The sequence below is a fragment of the Capsicum annuum genome, chromosome 10, assembly GCF_002878395.1.
Source record: "Capsicum annuum cultivar UCD-10X-F1 chromosome 10, UCD10Xv1.1, whole genome shotgun sequence".
In the NCBI taxonomy this organism is placed as follows: Eukaryota; Viridiplantae; Streptophyta; class Magnoliopsida; order Solanales; family Solanaceae; genus Capsicum; species Capsicum annuum.
This window is the reverse complement of record NC_061120.1, coordinates 95,686,200-95,702,315: the sequence shown is the minus strand read 5'-3', so window position 1 is coordinate 95,702,315 and position 16,116 is coordinate 95,686,200. Positions and strand designations below refer to the sequence as shown.

General features: G+C 34.7%; 1 pseudogene; it reads right to left on the bottom strand.

Annotated features, from left to right (window-relative positions):
• Positions 1 to 4,829: 4,829 nt before the first annotated feature.
• Positions 4,830 to 12,065, bottom strand: LOC124887757 (annotated as a pseudogene).
• Between the last annotated feature and the right edge of the window lie 4,051 nt (positions 12,066 to 16,116).

Below are 16,116 nucleotides of genomic sequence, written 5' to 3'. Positions count from 1 at the left end.
GATTTAAGCTAAAGGAATTTGAATAAATAGTGTATTTTCTAAGAGTAAAGGTTAAAATTAGGATGTAAATCTCCTTCAAATAAAATATGAGAGACCAAACTATGAAGCCCTTTTAGTGGTTAAATTGAAGGACTTAACTAGAAAGTGTGGCTTCTAGAAGAAAAGGTCCAAATTAGGAAGTGAGTCTCCTATCAAATGAAACTTGAAATACCCAGACTAGAAAGTGCATCTCCCAGTAGTTAAGAAAGTGCATCTCCCAGTAGTTAAATTGAAGGACTCAACTAGAATGTCTATCTTCAAGTAGCAAAATTTCAAATTAGGAAGTGTGTCTCCAAATAAATAAAACATGAATGACCCAGACAAGGAAGTGCCTCTCCGTGGAGTTAATTGGAAGTACTCAACTTGAAAGTTCATTTGTTAAGAGAAACGGTTCAAATTAAGAAGTTCATGTCTTCACAAATAAAACCTAAAAGACCCATATTAGGAGGTGAATTATCGAGGGTAGAATTGGAAAATTCATGTTAAAAAGTACATTTTCTAGGGGTAAAGTTTCAAACTAGAATGTCTATCTCCTATAAATAAAACATGAATGACCAGACTAGGAAGTGAGTCTCTTAGGTTTTAAATGGGAGGACTTAACTAGAAAGTGTGCCTTCATAGTGTAAGTGTTAAAATTAGGAATCATGTTTCCTAAAAATGAAATCTAAAAGGCCCAGCTAATAAGTGTGTCTTCTAGGAGCTAAACGGAAGTATTCTAACTAGAATGTGCATCTTCTAGAAAGGAAGATTCAAATTAAGATGTGTGTCTCTTAAGATATAAAACCTGAAAGACTTAGACAAGATAATGTGTCTCCTACAGGTTAAATGGAAGGAATCAACCAGAAAGTGTTTTTTTAGGAGCAAAGGTTAAAATTAGGAAGTGTGTCTCCTAAAAAATTAAACCTAAAAAACTCAGACTAGGAAGTGCATCTTCGAGGGGTTGAATTGGAAAACTCAAATTAGAAAGTGTATCTTCTAAGAATAAAGGTTCAATTTAGGAAATGCATCTTCTACAAATGAAACATGAAAGACCCAAACTAGGAAGTGCATCTCCTAGGGATTAAATGGAAGGATTCAACTAGAAAGTTCATCTCTTAGAATAAGCATTTGACTTAGAAAATTTTTCCCCAACAAATGAAACCTAAAAGGCCCAGGCGAGAAAGTGCATATCCTAGGGGTTAAGAGGAAAGGATCTAACTATAAAGTACATCTTCTTAGAGTAGAAGTTCAAACTAAGACATGAATCTCCTATGACTAAAACCTGAAATAACTATACTAGGATGTGCATCTCCTAGGAATATAAGAAAAGTCACTAGAAAGTGTTTCTTCTAGGAATAAAGGTTCAAACTAAGAAATACAACTCCTAAAAATATTAATGACCAGGACTACAGATTGTGTCTCATAGAGATATAAGATAATGAGTCTTACCTATGACTGTGACAGCAAACATATATCATGATATTGACTGTTGCATTTGTATAAGTGAATAATTATAACGCTCAACTCACTCGTATGTTTGAGGGGTGAGGTAGTCATTGTTAATAACCCACCTTGAGTTGGGGTTGAATCCACAAGGATCGAATTACAAATTTCAAGTCCTATGGGTGATCTAATTGCAAAAATGTTACCCAAAATTCTAACAAACATGACATGTAAAATAAAATGGGGGAATTGATTTGGGATTTGTTTGTAATGATTTTTGGTTAACAACGCCCGAATATGGCACTTTTGACTTAAAATCAAGATTTGAGGAGATCTTGGGATTATGTCTACCTAAAATTAATAGCATGTGGGTTGACTATGGTTTAGCATAAAATTGAGTTGTTAACTAAAGGATAGGCTAGGTCGAAGATCATTGTGGTTAATCTTTCAATAAAACTACAATGATTTCACCCATTGGCTCATTCGAGCACCTAACAAGTGTGCAATTAATAATCATACAAAACCTCAATCAATAATCCTTATTTCTAGCATGATTCTCTTGACATGATTTACACTCAAATTACACTTATTTCTAAGATAGCAAAAGGTAACAAACCGTAGGCTTAATTGTCCGCCATTACCTTGTCCATGTATAACCCTCTTTTAAGGATATTATGGGTTACATCATACTCACCTTCATCCTTCTTTCAAGGACGATAAAGGGTTTCTAAAATTTGGGGTTTTCACCCATCAAACCCATTTGGAGATTTGGGGTTTTCACCCATAAATTCTAACTCATAAATTCAAGCAATGCTGGAATCCATACTCAACAACTAACAATCATGCAAACACAACAACACCCAAACACAATTATACTTTAGTTCAACATAAATCCAAGACTAATTTACTTAGATACTTATGAAGAAAGAAAAGAAAGGTATACCATAAGGATTATCAAAACCATCCATTCTTTAAGAAATACTACGAAATCAAGCCTCCACAATTAGTTACACACTTACCCAATTAGGCTTTCTTTCTTCAAATTCAAAATTTTCTATGAGGGAGGCAAAACCTAACGAAGAAAGGTTTTTTTTGCCTATATAAGGTTTGGGATTCGTCTATGCAATTTTACAAAATTACCCTAGGTCATATTCCCGTTGAACTATGATAGTGTAGGTTGACTGTGACCGCAGCTATACAATGACAGTTGTGCCCCATGATCGCACTATGTTGACCATCTTGACTAACCACGACCATGACCTTAGGACTGCGGTCGCGGTAACTAAGGCCGAACTACTCGAGGTTCCCAGCTGCACTCCTCTTGCTTCCATTTGATCCGTTTTGATCTCCAATTCATATCTTTTCACCTTCTCAACTATATACCTGCAAAATGTGGATTTTAGTGCTTCTAAATCATGATTATGTCTCATTTTCTTATGCAAAACATGGTAGTGTGCACCAATCTTTGGTGCAAATGAGTAGTAAAATCACCACTCATCAACACCCTCAACTTAATGCCTTTCTTGTCCTCAATCAACACCACTCTTTTCTATGAGACAATTTCATATATATGCCCTCATTCTATCACCCAATTATCATGATGACTTCAACTTGATTACTACCACAAAAATCTCATTGCACATGGGAAAAATGGTTTCAACTACATCCCTCAACATAAAATGAAAAATTTGAAAGATGTAATACACTTTGGGGAGTAACCATATAACATCTACTAACACTCTATAAATGAATTACTTATTGACCACAACCGTATTATACTTCTTTTTATCTCATTGTGCGAAAGATAACAAAATTACCCACCCCAACTTGTTCACATGCCTTTTCACAAGAAGGAAAATTTCGTACACCTGGTTATCAATTATGCATTAAGGAATTTTAAGTGCAAACACTCTCTCTCAAGAAATTCTCCATGCTAACAAGTACCATGCCATAGGCTTGCCCCTATTTTAAATTGCCACTACAATCACCACACTTGGTTAGTAATCACAAAGGACTTTTTGATCTTTTAATGTAGGTTTAGGGTAGGGTAGGATATCAACTTATGACAATAAGGATGAAATATCCTTAAACTTTTACATCACACTCTTTTCACTTTTTGCTATTGGGCCACTTCTTTTCCTTTACTATTGTTCCTACTTTGCATTTTGTTGGTTTTCCCACTTTCTTCTTTCTTTTCTTCTTCTTTTTTTTTATGCATAAATTATGTCTTTCTTTCCTTTATTGGATATTTTCTTTCTTATAATCATTTTTCTTTATTAGTTCAAATGGTATTCTTAAGTTCAAGGAAGGTAGGGTTCAAAAGAGGAAAAATAGGGGTAACTCCTATGTATTGGTAGGTTTTTCAGGTTAAAATGGGCTTCCAATGTCATAAAATGGCCTATGATTATTTTACCAACCAAGTACAATCAAAATTTTGCCTTGAAAGACTAATGTGCTACTTCTAGATGGTACAAGTACACATGTAATGTATACAAGTAAGCTCACACACATGGCATGAGAAGCTCATCAAGGGGGTTCAATTGTTCCACCTGCTCAAGATAAAAATAGAGCGCCAACTATTTTTCGAAGTCACTCTTTAGTGTCATAAAAAGAGACAGACTTGTTTCAAGGTTGCTCAAATCCATGCCTTTGAATTTCGCAAAAGTTTTCAGATGGAGGGGGTGTTTGCTTTGTATCCGTACCACTCATAATTTGCTATTCAAGGAAACAACCCAAACTATTTTCTAACATTGTGGCTCTAATACAGGAAAACCACCCACACACTACTAGAAATTACCCCTACGATAATGGTTCAAAAATCATTGCTATAGACATAAAAACCGTTGCCATAGAGCTACCATAATAGTTTGGAAGGCGTCCTATATGTGAGCGTTAGCATAGGCATATGACAATGGTTTATGCGGCGGTTATGCCAACCGTTGCCATAGACCTACCGATAGTAATGGTTTTGTTCACCTCCTGTTGGGACGGTTGAACTGAGCTATAGCAACAGTTGTCACCCGTTGCAATAGACCCTATTACAACGACAATAAAACATTGCAATAATCCTATTGCAAAAATTTTATTATTCTATGAAAACCATTTAAAAAATCTATTGCAATGCTCATTTATATTTTGCAATGGTTTTTCATGACCTATTTCAACTATTTTGGATACCCATTGCAACGATTTTTCAATCTATTACAACATTTTTTCTAGTTATTGCAACGGTTTAGACGAAAGCCACCCCTATTGTAAATTAGTATTTACATATATATAATTAATTATAATACACAATTATATATACACACATCATGAAACAAAATCTTTCATTTATAATAATCCAAAATATGCAACAACCTAGTAATCTAAGCCCAAAAACAAAGCGAAATGATTAGCTTTCCCACACATAGTATCCAACGAGCCATTGTATGTACTTCAAGAGTCCCTAATAGTGAATGAAGACCTCCATGAGAACCTAAGTGAGAGGGTGAAAGCGCTTATGCAACTCATTGAATAGATGAAATAATGCTTCGGACATACCGTTGAGCCATTGAAGCAACACTCTCTTGCATTAGGCTTTCAAAAGCAAATTAAAAAGCAATTGTCATGACAGATCTTACTATGCCACCAACAATGTGAAGGTCACTGTCCACTTTGTTTTTTGCTTGACGAGTTTCAAGGGCAGAAGTAAGATCAAGGGTGCGATTTGGACTTGATGCTTCCTGCACCAAGTTGCATATTAGCAAACACATTGAGGATAACAAGTAACAAACCTAAAAAACCCAAAAGAATAAGAACTAAGGGTTGGAATACAAATGTTAAACTTTCCAGATTCAAGTGAAATGATGCAAAACCCAGAGAGAAGCAATAGTGCATCATCATCAAATGAGGCATCAATAGGAGCATATATGAGTTTGGTGCGGGTTCCAACAACATTTTCATCCATTCCACTGCATAGCTATCAAAAAACATACAAAGTTTCTATTATCACAAATACAGAGACACATAAATAAGAAATAAAAGTAGAAAAATAACAGCTTGCACAAGAAAATCCAATTCTCACAAGAAACAAAATCCAGAGTACTTTATTCCTGACTCCTACTTTGGCAGTAAGGGAAATCAGAAGAGGAGTGGCTTCAAACTATGTTAAGATCCAAAACATTCTCATACACTTATCTTATTTTTAAGGTATTGACCAATATACGAATCCAAAGAAACTTTTGTGTTTGGTAGAGATAGGGGACAAATTAATCAAGGTTCAAGAAATTCTCAAGCCTGAGAAATTAACTAAAAGTCCTTGAAATAAAAATGCTAAGCACACATATAGAATAAAATTCCACCTTTTCATTCAACGCAATATACACGAATCTCGTGTCTTCCATAAAGAATATTATATATTTTTATTTTGCATGTTGATTTTCTAAATTACCTGATATTAGATATCCTTTCAAGTCATAGAAAGATATTCTCATAATGCATAACTTATGTGAATGGAAGATATAGATATAAATTCAACAATTATATGATTTTAATAAATATAAGTCTCATTTATAATGAACCAAGGTTACAATGTGGACAACAAAAAGTACTCAATTTACACGTGCATAGACAAAACTTACTTGCAATAGAAACACATCTCTTGGCATTATAGCATCCTCGGGAGAATGTCCTTCCAACTTAATAAACTCCGGAAACTATATGCAAAAAAAAGGGCACATTACCAGTAACTAGGATGAGAAACCACAAAAATCACCAAACAAGACCAACTAGAAAAGTTTAGGATTGCCAATAATGTAGATTAAATAAATCTACTGTGTTTGCCTTTTCATGGTCAATAGTGTGGTCAAGTGGAAGTATCACTTGACCACCGAAGTTACTAACTCGATCCCCTGGTAGACTTCAGGGACCAACTTTAATGGTTGCGGTATCATAAGCATCTACATTGTTGTCTTCCTATTTAGATCGATGTTCCCGCAGAAAGCTCAGAAGTATAGCAGAAGGCACTTCTATACAACTCAAGTGATACTTAAACAACATCAGAAAATGAAATTTACATATTGTGTAGGACATAACAGAGTATAAGTTTTATATTAGAAGAGAACACTAGACATAATGAAACCATACCATGAGGCTCCCATCATCCGTCATAGTTGTATACTATAAGAGCCAAAAGTCACAAGCGGGTGCCAATGTCGTTGGTGCATTAAGCTAAAAGCAAAAACGTTTAAGTTCAACAAGAAGGATAGAGGGACTGATTGCACAAACACGAGAAGTAATAGTTCAGTAACGTACCTGAATGTAAAGGGGTTCAATGGTTCCACCATTAACAGTAGGTAACACATTGATAACACTAACAATACGACAACCACAAAACCACAAACATTGATCCTTAATTATTTTGGAGACCTGGAGGGATCTCAGAAATTAAATTCATATTGCAGCGCCTGAAACACAATTTTCAAAATAGATGATGTACTTACCCTCGTTGGCTCTAGACCAACCAACCCACATGCTCTTGCTGCCACATCAATGCAACCATGAGAAATAGCAATGCTTCCAATGGAATCCAAACCAGGCTATTCATTTCAAGAGAGATGATTAGAAAGAATTAAAGCAGCACTGAGAATTTGTAACAAAAATAACATGGCTACAAAAGATGAGACTGGAAAATATGGAGTGATGTATTAATGTCCTCGTGGTAAGTGGGGTATTGTACCACTGTTTTGCCATCATAACTCATAATTAAAGCCTGATGTGTGACAACTATTATCATAAATATGAGCTGAGAAAGGACACCAATACACTAAAAGTATAGTCGTTGTATAGAAATCCCAAAACTTCTATAATACAATTTTGCAATAATTTGATGCTTTAATGATAGTTGATAACTTCAAAAGGGGGAAGCGGCTCATACTCTCTCTAGTCTCTTCAGTGGCTATAAGATAAGATATAGTTTTTATACTAATTGATTGACTGGCAAGAATAACTTCAATGGAAACTAAAATAAATTATTGTATTTATATTAATCGTATACTAAATGTATTAACTGGGAAGAGACATAAGCTAATTTCTAAGCTGATAATGGATAGACACTGCAATAGGCCAACCAACAAAGTTCATCAGAACATGGAAAGTAATATAGTCTACATTTGCCTTTTAGAATCAAAAGTTAATCACTCCAATCATGGTTATACAAATAGCTATGCACTTATGTTTATAGATTATAAGTGATAGTACCAACAAAATTAACAACCATATGGGCAAGAGTGCAATCACACGTACAAAAGTACTCCTTTATTAATCCCTCTCCATGTATAGTCCTCCCATCTATTTGGTAGGGCATCAATGTAATCCTTCATGAGTACTGTGGTACTATTCCTCACCTAGCAATCATCCAACTGTATTTAAATGGATTGTAGTATGTAAAATAATAAGCAAGATGTAAACTTTAGGTAAGCTATGTTCAAGTAAATTCTCTAGTAAAAATACACTAACCTTAAAATCCCCAAACTAAAGCAATTGAAGTACCAATTTTAGAGAAATTGAAGTGCAAATTCAGTGTGGCTTTTCAACACTGAGAGAAATTGAAGTGCAAAATTAGTCCTAATCGCAAATCAAAGTACAAATTCGGTCTGAAATTGAAGTGCAATTCAAAGATAGTTTATCTTTTATCCACCAAAATGCAATCTCTAAAATGTCAGTCTAAAACTGAAGTTGATGAGAAGACAACGATGGTTGGTGAGTGAGACTAACTTTTACCACCGTCAAATAATTTAATAGATACCGACAAGTATTATTCTAGCCACCGGTTCGAAGGGGTATTAAAAGATCAAACCAAAGTTGTCCCCTATCTAAATATTCGCCATAGTTTCAAATCACATCGAGTTACCACCGACCACTGGTTTTTGGGTTATAACAGAAGAACAAGAAGAGAGCTGCTAGAATTCTATAACTAATTTCATTATTTAGATTATCTTGATTTTCTCTAGTTTTCTAATATATTCTAACATAAACTGTGCTATCCAATTTATGGTTTCAATTTCATAGTCTAGTACTTTTTCTAATATTATTTTCTTAATATCTATAATTTCTATATCTCTAAGTATATATAAGATTAAGACTTTAAGATTATCTATCATTTAAAATTCACTAAATATTTTATAATAATGTTTTGTAGTTGTTTGTTTTAGCCTTAGTAGTTCTTGCATATTTTTATTAAGAAATTCTATATATTTTATATCTTTAGTTTCCATGTATTTGTCTAAATTTAGTTTCATCCGTTTTTCTATTAACTGTATGTTGCTCATATCTTTTTCCAAAAATTCTATGTAATTTATCATGGTAAGTATTTGTAAGAGTAGTTAGGTAGGTATGGTATGTAATTTACTCTAGTCATATAATATTTACCAAATGCTTTTTCTAATTTGATTTTTTTTATATCTACTACTTTTATATCCTTAAGTGCATACAAAATAAGTGTTTCAAATTTATCTACCATCACATCAGATAAATAATTATTCATTTTCATAAAATTGCTATTTTCAAAATATTCCCTCCAATCATATACATAACAAAATATGGTCATCTTAGATTATTATATACTACATTATTCTTAAATAACACACCCAAACTAAAAAGTTAGCACTGTCCCCACTACATAAATAATCAAGAAAAAAAGATATAAGGGTTCTCCCTGAAATTGCATCAAGAGCTACTATCACTCTAGGACTCTGCATCATAATCATTCTCCTTAAGATTAGACCACTTGGCTAGGGCCTCATCATCGCTCTCCACCCAAGTAGATGAAAGTTAATCTTTGGGTTTTAGGACCTCTATAAGGCCTCTACCCCCTTCTACATCTGGATAAACAACTCATCTCTCTTCTTCTATCTTTTGACCATCCTTTTATGTGTGCTCTGGAGGTCTCGGTGCGACTCCTCCAAAGAGGAGTAGGCTTTATGAAGACTAGAAATGGTAGTATTTTGCTTCTTTTGATCCTTTTTGTACATCTCATAATTGACACATGACACATACGAATGATGAGTGGTGGAAGGCTCTCCTGATCCTTGGGGTAAACTAGACACAAGCTCTCTGATAGCTGCAGTATCAACTTTAATCTCCTCAAGAGGTTTGGTGGTGGTTGGTATATGAGACTTACGATTTACACATGCTGACTTTTCCAAGTCAATTTTTATCTTCTTGCCTTTGCTAGGTTCTCCCTCTCCTTGGATCCTTAAGGGGTAGATGGGGGCACTAGGGTACACCCATGTATCACTAGCATACTCCTCAATCCCCACTCTCTTGCACAACTCAGTAATCAAATAGGGGAAGAAAAGATGTGTACTACCTTGGATATTGAAATAATCAATTTCATTGACCACAAGTTGACCAACATCCAAAGGGATGCTATCTAGAATACAAACAACTATCCACGCACACAGGTCTGAGACTTCTTTCATATTAGTGCAGGTAGAGACTTGGTTACAAATAATGTGAAAATATATCCGATCCTCGGACGTCAAATCATTCATGGAGATATTTCTTTTAGTCTTTGGCCAAGGGACTTCTTTTTTGAGGCATAGCAATTACGCAAACCAACTCCCCGATTTATACCATTTTGCTTTGAATTCACCCATATCTGTATGTTGGAGCCAATAAACATCATTAATTTTCTCAGCCCCAACTCTCACCAGTTTGCCTCTAACGATGCTAATAAGTGTCCGAATGCACCCTATCAATAAGAAAGAATCATTATTGGAAATTTATTTGTGCAATGTATCAAACACTTGGTGTGTGCACTGAATTGTTCAATATTTTTAAAATATTTTTGGGTACTCAAGACTTCCCCAATTGTGTGCATACCTTACTCAAACACCCAAAACCACACAAATATCAATTTTGACAACATGGAAGCATAACAATAGAAACTTTAGGCCCTCTCTAAATCATGCATTCTAAGGCCTATTTTTAATAATTCTAAGCATGAATTCATGAAACCTACCAGAATTGAGATGTAAGGTGGGGGCTAGGATGCTGTTGGAGGGCTCATAAGCTTGGCCAAAATTTGGTCCAATTGGAGAATAAAACCTGAAAGAGACCGAAAGAGAGCGAAAGAGAGGAAACTAGGGAAAATTAGGGATTAAGTGGATGAAGTGACTGTGACCGCAGACACGCGGGTGACCGTAATCACGTGTAGGGGCCGCTATCGTGGTAACTGAGAGCATTTTTTCTCCCCTATTTTCCCCTATTCAACTTGTTGCTTAATTTTACAAAATTTTCCCCTATTCAATTTTCAATGAAAAATTGCACACTTTTCCCTTTCCAAGATCATCCAATGCAATCCATAGTATCACAAATATATGAGTTATTCATATGCAAAAGCTAACATCTATACTATAAAAACATAACAAAAAGGATATGATCCACTTTCGTGGTATTTGTGGGTTGCCTCCCACTTAGCGCCTTAGTTAACATTGTGGCATGACGTCTTCCTTCATCCATCTTCAAGTTGGGTCCTCAAGACCCTCCTCATTCGCCGTCTGACTCTCTACATCCACCATGGAAACAACTTGGAGCTCTGCAGTTTGCTTCTTTGTCTTGAAAATTTTGAAAGAGACCTCATCCTCTTATACCCTAAACTTTATTTCCCCTATCTCCAAGTAGACAATGGCTCTTTTGGTGGCTAATAAATGGTGTCTAAGGATGATAGGTACCTCTTGGTCAATTTCATAATCTAATATCACAAAATCCGCTGGAAGTATAAGCTTATCCACTTTAACAAGTACATCAAATAAAATTCCCACCAGTTTTTTGATAAATCGGTCTGCCATTAAAAGTCGTATAGAGGTCAGTGTAGGGACATGCAACTCAAACTTCTTGTAGATGACAAAAGACATTAAGTTGATGCTCGCACCAAGGTCACATAGAGCTTTTACAAACTTATCTGTCCCTATTGATCAAGGAATAGTGAATGCTCCGGGGCCGTCTTTCTTTTCCGCAACCTTACTATCCATGATAGAACTACACCCATAAGTGACCTCAATGGTGTAACCTTCGACAAGCTTCTTTTAGACATCAAATTTTTTATTAACTTAGCGTATCCTAGGATCTCTTAGATTGCCTCGAGTAATGGGATGTTCTCAATAGATTGATAAGTTTTTCCATGAACTTCCTCAATTTGTCACCTTCCACTTTTTATTCAATCATTAAGCTAATAGTGGAAAAGCTTTGATTGTGGGCCTTTCTCCACTTTGTAGCATTTTAACCTCAACCACTTCTTTGTTACTTTCATTGGTCTCTTTCTCATTATTTTCTTCTCGACTTTGTGGTAACACCTTCTTTTCCTTAGCTTTGGGCATTTTCTCACTCAATTCTTCTTTAGAGGGATCATCAAGTGTCTTTCCACTCCTTGTGTCAATTGCTAAAACTTGAGCATCATTCTTTGGATTAGCAATTGTGTCAGTAGGGAGTCTACCTCTAGGCTTAGCATTTAGTTGTGTGGAGATTTGTCCAATTTGGGCTTTCAATTTCGTGATAGAGGCAAAGAGAGACACCACAATTTGATATAGTTGAGAGAACTCACCTTTCGACATATGAACCATTTTATCCATACCTTTTAATTTATTCTATATTCTTGCTAACACATCTTCAGTCTTGAATTTTTTGGGGTTGATCGAATTTGACTCCTTGGTATTAGCTCGATCATTAGAGGTAACATAAGGTCATAATTATGCTTCCTATTCCTCCAATTTGTATCCCACTCATGGTCTATCCAACCTTCATTCTATAATACCCAATATTTGTGGGCCAGTCTTTGAACCATTATTTCTAGGCGTATAAGCTATAAACTAAATGATTCCCATGTGAATGTAAGTTTCATGACTTTTATTCTTATGTTTGGTTTGCTTTTAAGGTAAAAAATATTAAGAAGAATCAATTAGAACAATGTTGAGTTTCAAGCCTTTGATTCGTCTAAAGTTTTGTATTCGATTCTACAAGGGTCTACTTTAAATGTGTATAACTTTTTATATACAAAGAATTTTATAGCTCAAGACCCACTAAATTGTAGATAATTGAATTAGCTTTCCAACTATACTAATTTTGCCTAAATTCGATACCCGAAAATTATGGCATTTTTTGTGTGATGCAGTAAGCCAATGCAATAACGATGCAATGCGTCGGCCTGTGTGTTATGGAATTGTTTCAAACTCTAATTCAGTTTATAAAGGGTCTAGGGGCACTTTGGTTACTTTCCCTCACCCAAATTCGCCCATAACACTTAATATCAGCCCCCAAAAGCATTATATACTCTATTATTCATCTTTTCTCTCAAACAAAAACCCTAGCCTTCTCAAGAACACCAACAACTTCATCAATATTTCTTTAAGAAAAGGAAGAACTCAAGTTTCCTAATTCAAAAATTCTTTCAAGATTGTGTTTCTCCTTCAAGATTAAAGTTTTAAGGTATGTAGGTTTTCATCCATGGGTCCTCTTTCATACATGGAGCCCAAAAACTCTTTTCATTACTATGATATTTTGTATATTCAAAAAAGATTGAATTTTATGTTTTCAAGATGTTTTTAATTCAATTCAGCCCATGTATAATTCCATGAAAGATTTAAAATTCCTCATGCTATGAATTTGAATTTCCCATACTTTATTCAAGTAAATTCCATGATAGATCCTAAATTCATGATGTTTAGCAATATTCTCATGTTTTAAATTCATGTATTCCACATGGTTGATGAAATTCCGATATCATGTTAAGTCAATTTCAAGATGAATCCCCAAGCTATGAACTTTGCTATGTAACTTTGTTGTTCACTCATGTTTAAGACATTCCTATGTTCAAGCTATGAGATTTACATGTTTTGATGAAACACGCATGTCTTATTTCAAGCGAATTACATGTAAATTTCCAAATTCATGATCTTAGTTATGTAATCATGTCATGCTCCCATGTTTAACATATTCCCATGTTCACGTTCATGATCCCCATGTGTTCAGAGAATTTCCCCATATTAAAGTATTAATCTCCACTTACTTGATAGAATGCCCATGTGAATTGAATAGGATAATCATGATAGTAGTTACAAGATAGTATCAGAAATATCATGATCAGTAGTATTCATTCAGTATAGAACTTAGCGTATTTAGTCAGATATCAGAACTCAGTCCAGTTCAGTTAGTGAAAACGATCAGTCACAGTTCAATCCAGCCTAGCTCAGTTTAGAAATAAGTTTAATGTCTATTCAGTAGGGAGTAAGATTCATCACTGAGTGAACCCAAGGATGAGGACTTACCTGCCAGTGGAGGGTGTAATCCTTAGAAACAGTCCTTGTGTTCAAGAACTACGTAGCCAACATAGGTTGAGACATCAACCTTCCAGATTAAGGGTTGATGAGGTGTTTTACCTACCAAATTGAGGGTACCACCATTATTATTTATAGCACATGCCAGATTGAGGGTGCCTCTTCAGTTTGTCTTTACCCGTGGCACGGTATGGCACCCTTACAACAGGGGTTACAAGTTAGAAGCAATCATTTTAGAGAGGGGCATATTGGTTAGATGATTACTTTCCACAGTTTTAGGTTTAGACTCAATACAGAACTCAGTTCAGTTCTATCAAATAAAGACTGTTCGAAACAGTAACCTAGTTATCAGCAACTTAGTTATTAGTAATCGAAGCTATCAGTTAATCAGTTATCAGAAATCAGTATTTAATTTAAGTATGAGTCTCAGTTACAGTCTCAGTCACAGTCTTAGTCGAATAATCAGATCAGAAACTCAGTTTAATTTTAGGTTTGCTTGACCTTAGCGTACAGTTATTAGTTATTCAGTTATCAATATTTTAGTACCTCAGTTTACAAACCATTTCATAATTATGTTATATTCTTGGTCTTGCATTCTCAAATAATACAATTTTCATGAATTCATGCTTAGTTATCTCATGTTACTCAGTTAGTCCTTACCTTATATGCATAATACTCTACAGTTTCAGTCCAGTTATTCAGACTAAGTACAGTCCAGTGTTACATGTCTAGTATTCAACTATTAGTCATTTAGTTATTCAGATAAGTTAGTATGTTTATGAATTCTTGCTTAGTGTGATTGTATATTTTGATCCTCAGTGCTTAGTATGTTTATGAATCTGGCAATGCTTGTAGTTTTAGACCCAGTATTCACAAAGTATCCATGTCTTATCATATTCCAGCTTCAGTTATATCATTAAAGCAAGTTTACAAAAACTAAGTGGAGATTAAACATCTTATTAGAGAATGTTTGTCACTCATGCTTTAAGATATTTCATTTTTTAGTTTATTCTAGTGTATTAGTAAGTCTACTTACACTTAGCATGCATGTTTTACGATTACTGATAAATTAGTTTTACTTATTGGATTCACCCCTACGTACTTAGTAAATTCTAGAAGTAATGATCCACATATATTTCTATGTCCTACATTGTCTCATAATGTAGGTATCAATTATAGCTTATACATTATGATCAGACAGTTGCAGATTCCAGCCAGCAGGTGACGAGTTCTCCTACTTTGGGAACTCCAGACATTTTTAATTTATGTATAATTAATTTACTTTCATGTGTATTGATTAGTGGTAGTTTGAGGCATATCCCAGCTATCTATAGTCAGTATAGTAGAGGCTTCATAGATGTTAGTCAGATTCAGCAATGTAATTTTAGTTTCATCCTTCAGATTTATCAGATTATAAAGCTTTATCAGTATGGTATCTATTTTAGATTTTTAGTATGATTATGTTTTCGCACAACAGAATAGCTATTTATTATGTTATAATTTAATTGCTTAACAGTATGCCAGTTCATGGGTTAGCTTAGGATAACTTGTGGTTCCAAGCACTGTGTGACGACGAGGGGGTAGTCACGGGTTATTACAAACATAGTATCAGAATGTAGAGTTCAAGTATCCTAGGGTGTCTATGAATCCGTGTCTATTAGAGTCTCATGGAATGGTAAGGAGATGTCTGTACTTTTCTTAGAGAGGATACAAGGTATTTAGGAAATGTTTCCCTTCTTTTAAGTCTCAGATCGTGCAGTAGAAGTATTATCTAAGAAATTTATAAAGATCCTCATCTTTCACTATTCATCCTAACTCTCCCTTATTTTTAGGCTACAAAAACAGTAAAGTTTAAGTCCTTACAGAAAGTATTTCCTTAGCAAGTTCCCACAGACAGTTATGGGATTGCTTGCTGGCTCAAAAGGTATCCCACTAGTGCCCTTACGTCCTAAATTTTGAAATATTTCATACATGTTCATAAAAATCATACATTAATCCAAATTCAGACGTGCTTTCAGATCCTCTCTCAGAATCCCTTTTATAGTGTATGATCTAGAGGTAGAATCATGAACTTAGAAGTTTAACAATAGTATAGTTGGGATAGCATTATCCAGATTGGGCAGATTAGATATTCATGAGGATAGTTGCACAAAAGGTGAATCAGTAGGCTTGAATAGTATATGCAAAAATTTAAGTTTATTGATTTGAGATTAAGTATGATGGTGTGGATAAATTTATCATTCATGTGTATTATTATACCCCAGACTCTAGAGTAAAGTGATTGTAGTTCAGTTTAGAGTTTAGTAAAGTAGTCACAAACTTAAGATGATGACTTAAAGCT